This window comes from Danio rerio, chromosome 16 (genome assembly GCF_052040795.2).
Source record: "Danio rerio strain M-AB ecotype USA chromosome 16, GRCz13ab, whole genome shotgun sequence".
In the NCBI taxonomy this organism is placed as follows: Eukaryota; Metazoa; Chordata; class Actinopteri; order Cypriniformes; family Danionidae; genus Danio; species Danio rerio.
The window spans coordinates 61,080,001-61,087,500 of NC_141036.1; the positions used below are offsets into that span (position 1 = coordinate 61,080,001).

The 7,500-nt window shown below is 45.8% G+C and overlaps 1 protein-coding gene across 8 annotated transcripts in view; it reads left to right on the forward strand.

Annotated features, from left to right (window-relative positions):
* Positions 1-7,500, forward strand: part of vps13b (vacuolar protein sorting 13 homolog B) — a 90,618-nt gene that overhangs the window by 68,852 nt on the left and 14,266 nt on the right. The window lies entirely within an intron of this gene.

Here is a 7,500-nt window from a genome sequence, read left to right on the forward strand (position 1 = left end):
TGTGTGTGTGTGTGTGTGTGTGTGTGTGTGTGTGTTTTATAGAGAAACACAGTAAAACTCCACAGGAAGATGCCGTAATTCTCTGAGGATTACACAGTCACATGATCTAGTGATGAAAGTGTGTGTGTGTCTTTCCCTCATAAACACACTCTGTAAACACACACAGATCACGTTCAGCAGCTCATAATCTCTGACCAGCAGATGTGGCTGTCTGTCAGGACGTGTGTGAATGTGTGTGTGTGTGTGAGCTCTGTGTGTGTGTGTGTGTGTGTGTCTCCTATCTCCTCCCACATACACCTCAGTGTTGGAGAGCTCAGTTGATCTCAGCTCCTCTTTCTGGATGCTGGAATGATTGATGGTAAGGTCGGCCTGCGTGAAGCGATCAAGGTGAGGCGGCTTAAACGGCGAAGATGCTCTGGCCAGCTGTCACCTACCACAAATAAACGGTAACCCCTTCTAGTCCCGTGACCATTGTGTTCGCTAACCTGTGAAACGTCTCTGCGCATTCCGCAGGCTGCAGCTCATCACCCGGTAAGAGAATAGCCCATCAGGTGTTATAAACGATGATATCGCTTGGTTAACGGGACCTGCCAATAGCCCTTGTGGAAATCCAATTCAGTCGGGAATATTGCTTCACCCACGTGATCAGTACAGGTCTCCATCTCCAGAAGAGGAAAGGAGTCTGGTTTTTAACTGAATTGAGTTTTCTATAATCTGTTCAAAAACTATCGTCAGACTTCATAACCCAAAGGCAAGGAGACGAGCAGCTAGAGGGAGAGGGTTCAGCCAGTTGATTGTCGAGCAAACACTGGACTTCTGTTCTCAGTACATAACGTTCATTCAACAGAACTCGTTGGAAACACTGGTGAATCGGCATGGATTCCCCCACATCTATATCATGCGTTAACATTAGTTTGTGTCGGTACACTGCAGAATAACTGTGGAAACTCAGACAACAATCTAATTAATTCTTGTTGTTGAGGAGCATCTAGATGTTTGAGATCATATACCCACTGTTTAAGAGTCTCCGCCACATCGTGCAGCTCCGCTGACTGTGCACGCACCTCACGAAACGAACGAGATTTTTATACTCGCCGTATTCACTGTTGTGATATTCTTTAAAACATCAGAGTGCGTCAAAAGAAACTGACCGTAAAGTCAGACGGATAAAGAGAAGTAGGAAGTTTCCGGAACTACGTCATATCATTAATATCATTCAATACTTTTAAACGCATGATTTTTGTTTTTATAAATTATATAAATGATTATAAGGATTTTTATAACTTCAAGATGTTTTAAATCAAACTGTGCTGCATCACCTGCTTATGTTCATATCTCAGACAGTTTTACCTGATAAAGTTTATTAAAATATTACAGACAGCAGAATGCAGGTTACTCTACACATATATTTTTATTATGACATAAATAAAAGCAAAAATATATATATCTTTACTAAAAAAGGAGAAGCACTTTAGCAGCATCTAGACCAGCAGCCTGTAAGTACATTTAAGATTTGTTTCAGTTGTTGTGTATGGTTTGAGGACTTGTTTCCAGCTGTTTGTGTAAAGTTGTAGGACATTTAAACTTGCTTTCAGTTGTGTATAATACTAGAAGTTGTTTAGCCACTGTTTCCTTGGTTACTATAAGAGCTTGTGTAGCGAACGCAGACGCGGTTTCGCGTCGTCCGCCTCAGTTTCGGCCCTTGTTTTGACTCTCGAGGCGTGTCCAGCTGAATTCAATCAGCTAGTGCTTTGGGGTTATATAAACAACTAGTTCACCGCGGCAGCGGTCGCGGCAGGCTCGTGTGAAGACCGCCTCGTGTGAAGACCGACGAGTGTAAAGACCATCGACTCTACCTGCGCGACTCCACCAAGCAAAGACACCGACAAAGCACTTGAGTACTTTACTGTATTGTTTTACTTTACACGTATTTTTTGTTGTCAGTGCACTTTTATTATGTGTTTTCTAATTCCTGTTGTTACTAACACTCGCAAAACACGGGAGGTACGCTGCAGGCGTAATCCTCACAACCTTCGTTCAATACATGTATCTACTATTTCACAACTCTCTCTCTCCGTGGGCCTCTGGAACTGTCAATCAGCTGTTAACAAGGCTGATTTTATTACCTCCATAGCTACATATTCTGACTATAATCTCATGGCTCTAACTGAGACCTGGTTGAGGCCGGAGGACACTGCTACACATGCTACTCTTTCTGCTAATTTCTCTTTTTCCCACACTCCTCGTCAGACAGGGAGAGGGGGTGGGACTGGACTACTAATTTCCAAAGAATGGAAATTTACTCTGATACCGTCCCTGCCAACAATCAGCTCCTTTGAATTCCATGCAGTCACCATTATCCACCCCTTCTACATAAATGTGGTTGTCATCTACCGCCCACCAGGTAAATTAGGTCACTTCCTAGATGAACTGGATGTTCTTCTCTCATCTTTTTCTAATTTTGCCACTCCCTTATTGGTGCTAGGTGACTTCAACATTTACGTTGACAAACCGCAAGCTGCAGACTTTCAGACTTTGCTTGCCTCTTTTGACCTAAAAAGAGCACCTACTTCTGCTACCCACAAATCAGGTAATCAGCTAGACCTTATTTACACACGACACTGCTTCACTGATCAAACAATAGTAACTCCACTACAAATATCTGATCATTTCCTTCTGTCTCTCAACATCCACATTACTCCTGAGCCGCCACACACTCCAACACTGGTTACCTTTCGCAGAAACCTACGATCTCTCTCACCCAATAGACTATCCACCATTGTTTCAGACTCTCTTTCTCCATCTCGCAAACTCACTGCACTTGATTCGAACAGTGCCACTAATACACTCTGCTCCACACTAGCATCATGTCTAGACCGATTATGTCCTCTTGCATCCAGGCCAGCCCGTGCCAGTCCTCCTGCACCCTGGCTCTCGGATGCTCTCCGTGAGCATCGCTCAAAACTTCGGGCTGCGGAGAGAATTTGGCGGAAAACTAAAAATCCTGCACATCTCTTAACATACCAAACTCTTCTGTCCTCTTTCTCAGCTGAGGTTACTTCTGCAAAGCAGACGTATTACCGTCTGAAAATCAACAATGCCACTAATCCTCGCCTACTTTTTAAAACATTTTCCTCCCTCCTCTATCCTCCTCCTCCACCCGCATCCTCCACACTTACTACTGATGACTTTGCTACATTCTTCTGCACCAAAACTGCAAAAATCAGTGCTCAATTTGCTGCACCTACAACAAACACGCAAGATACAACACCAACACCACACACACTCACCTCTTTTTCTCAGCTCTCTGAGTCTGAGGTGTCCAAACTTGTGCTATCTAGCCATGCAACCACCTGTCCACTCGATCCCATTCCCTCTCATCTCTTGCAAGCCATCTCTCCTGCAGTCATACCAACACTGACTCACATAATTAACACATCTCTTGACTCTGGTTTATTCCCCACTACATTTAAGCAGGCTAGGGTAACCCCACTGCTAAAGAAACCCAACCTGGACCATACGCTACTTGAAAACTACAGACCAGTATCCCTGCTTCCATTCATGGCCAAGATTCTGGAGAAAGTAGTGTTCAATCAAGTCCTGGACTTTCTTACTCAAAACAATCTCATGGACAACAAGCAATCCGGCTTTAAGAAAGGCCACTCAACTGAGACTGCCCTGCTCTCGGTCGTGGAGGATCTCAGACTGGCTAAAGCAGACTCTAAATCATCAGTCCTCATTTTGCTGGACTTGTCAGCTGCTTTTGACACTGTCAACCACCAGATCCTGCTATCTACGCTTGAGTCACTGGGCGTTGCGGGCACTGTTATACAATGGTTCAGATCTTACCTCTCTGACAGGTCATTCCGGGTGTCTTGGAGGGGAGAGGTGTCCAACCTACAGCATCTAAACACTGGGGTACCTCAAGGCTCTGTTCTTGGGCCACTTCTCTTCTCCATCTACACATCATCTCTAGGACCAGTCATCCAGAGACATGGATTCTCCTACCACTGCTATGCTGATGATACCCAGCTATACCTCTCTTTTCATCCTGATGATCCCTCGGTTCCAGCTCGTATCTCAGCCTGCCTGTTGGATATTTCACACTGGATGAAAGATCATCATCTTCAGCTGAACCTCGCAAAAACGGAAATGCTTGTAGTTTCTGCCAACCCGACTCTACACCATAACTTCTCAATCCAGATGGACGGGGCAACCATTACTGCATCCAAAATGGTGAAAAGCCTTGGAGTAACGATTGATGACCAACTAAACTTCTCTGACCACATTTCTAGAACTGCTCGATCGTGCAGATTTGCACTCTATAACATCAGAAAGATCCGACCCTTCTTATCTGAACATGCAGCTCAACTCCTTGTTCAAGCTCTTGTTCTCTCCAAACTGGATTACTGCAACTCTCTACTAGCCGGGCTTCCAGCTAACTCTATCAAGCCTCTTCAACTGCTCCAGAATGCAGCAGCACGGGTTGTCTTCAATGAACCTAAACGAGCACATGTCACTCCGCTGCTAGTCCGTTTGCACTGGCTGCCAGTTGCTGCTCGCATCAAATTCAAAACTCTGATGTTTGCCTACAAAGTGACTTCTGGCCTAGCACCTTCTTATCTGCACTCACTTCTGCAGATGTATGTGCCTCCAGAAACTTGCGTTCTGTGAATGAACGTCGCCTCGTGGTTCCATCCCAAAGAGGGAAAAAATCCCTTTCGCTCACGCTCACGCTCAATCTGCCCAGTTGGTGGAATGAACTTCCTAACTGCATCAGAACCGCAGAGTCACTCGCTATTTTCAAGAAACGACTAAAAACTCAACTATTTAGTCTCCACTACACTTCATAATTGCCTCTTTGAATATCACACTAACTAACTGTACAAAAAAAAAAAAAAAAAAAACTTCCTACTAACACTACTAATACTTCCCTTCTTAGACTTTACAGACCTGAAACTTGCCTTTAGTACTTATTCATTGTTGCTCTTATAGTTGTGTAAATTGCTTCCTTGTCCTCATTTGTAAGTCGCTTTGGATAAAAGCGTCTGCTAAATGACTAAATGTAAATGTAAATGTAAAAAATACTGATGTTTTATTAGATTTAGCCCGCTCCACAGTTCACACATCACTGTCTGGCTGGTTTCTGTCCTCTACTTATGCTAGAAGGGCAATACTGCTCCAACACTCCTGACCATGATCACCAGTAAAGCCCCGGTGTACTGGCTCTCCACTTCTGCCATGGCCTGTTTTGGCTTTAACAGACTCATCCCTCAGGTTTTTTCAAACATTTTAGCAAAAAGGTTCCTCCTTTCCCACGGCTGCTGCCATCTCTAGCCAAGAATTATTGATCATCAGGTTATGATCACGGATCATTAAGGTGTCTGTACAGTCGTAGTGTTTCAGACAAAATCTCTTCAGAGTGTTTTATATTCAACTCAAATCTGTTGCGGCGCCGCGCGCACTGTTCGCATGCACTCACCAGCCGAAATCATGTTGCGCGCCCAAAGCAAACCTTCGCAAACTTTGTGATAACATCACATGCGCCGCGCACTCAAGCGAAAGCGTCGAGTATAATCCAGGCCTTACACGGCCCAGCACACTTGGCTTGGAAAGCTGATGCCAACACTTGGAGCAGCACAATGACCTGGTCACCGGTGCCGGTGTTCAGTGCGACGGTCAATCAGGCGTTTCATTTGTCTCTGAGAACTACCCAGCTGCTCTTTAGCCAGTTCCCAGGCCAACGAAAGCTGTCGACAAAAACCCAAAACATAGTCGGATAGCTTCTCTAAATCGGTCCACTAATCATGCAAGACAGCCAGCAAACCACAGACTTTATGTGCATGACCAAGTTCATTCGGACTTTAACCAATACTTTGCTGAGTTGCTTTTCTGGCTGCCAACATCAGCCACGGCAGGCCCTCCTGCCAATCTCTGTCCATCTCAAAACAAGACGCCCGGAGCAAAGATTTTTAGGTGGAATAACAACGCCCCAGCACACCTTGTCTCGGCGCGTGATATGCGGTGGACAAATTGTGTTTAACCCCCAGATGATGAAGGACTTCGGCAAACAAATTTGAAGTGAAGTGACTTCTCAGACTGAATAACCTTAGCAAAAACTGAGATGAACTGAGTGAAGGCTTTTACAGTAGACTTAGTGTAAATAGAACGCAAAGGAAACGCAGCCGGATAGTGAGTGACCTGGCACATCAGATACACGAAGGTTGGCATACCGCAGAAATGGGATGCAGGGCAGCGGTGCAGGGGCCACGAGCGCAGCCGATTTACACTGTTGAACTGGACAGCCAGATTTCCAATGCCCTTCCTCTAAGCAGTAGTTACAAATCGAGTCGTGTCTATTTGATGGACTTTTAGAACACCGTGCCTGATTCAGAGAAACGGGTGGAGAATTTACGCGTGGAGGAAGGCGGCGTCCTCTGAGCCCGTCTGTATGAGATTTACGAGTTCCCTCTCATCGGCCAGCACTGCTGCCTGGGAAGCGGTCTTAACGTTACGCTCGGCAATGTTAGTTACAACAATATCTGGAAGCGTATTGCTAAACCGGTCCATTAAAACTACATTTATCAGATCGTCTAATGTGTTCACTTCAGCCGACATACGCCAACGATTAGAAAGCCAACCTAGGTCTCTCACGAATTCCATGTGTGTTCGGTTGGGTTCACGCCACAAAGAACGAGACTGCTGGCGATAACTCTCTGGCACACGCTCATCAATCGTTAACAAAGACGTCTTCACATATTCGTAAATGTGGATCTCCACTGCAGATAAAGCAGAATAAACCTGCTGGGACACACTGAAGGAGTGACGTGCGCTCAGTGTCACTCCACTTATAAGCTACAGCTATCCTCTCAAACAGAAGGACAGAAGTTTCCTCATCACACACAGTAATGACGGAACCAAACGCAAGTTATTAACTCAGGAGAGGAGAGGAGGCTACAACACTTCCAGCAGGGAACGCACCCTCTTCCAGTAGGTGACGGTGTTTCTGCTCGACCTGCGCGCGCTGCTGCTCCAGCCGGCTCTCCTCAGTCTTCTGTTCTCCTTCAGCTTTCTCATAATCTGAACGCCGTTTTCCACATTCACTGCAATAACAGCAAATCTTTCTTTTGAGCAGATGGTGTAGGAGCCAGCGCTTCCAGCAGCACCTCAAGATCAAGCAGCATCTCCTGTAAGCTCCGCTGTATCCCCTCCTTCCAGCTCTTTTGAGGGCAGAGAGCTCAATTTCATGATGCATAGCTCGCTCTGATGATGAATCTCACACCGCTGCTCTCCGTCCAGCCCTCAGCATAATGCAGCAGACAGCAGCAGGGGGCTGATCACAGAACACACCCCTCACTCAGCTGATGCCCACCCACCTGACCATGACCTGCAGTGCTGCAGCGCACCTGTAGAGACACACACACACACACACACACACAAACACAGCAGATGAGCAGCAGACATGACAGTGTGTGTGTGTGTGTGTGTGTGTGTGTGTGT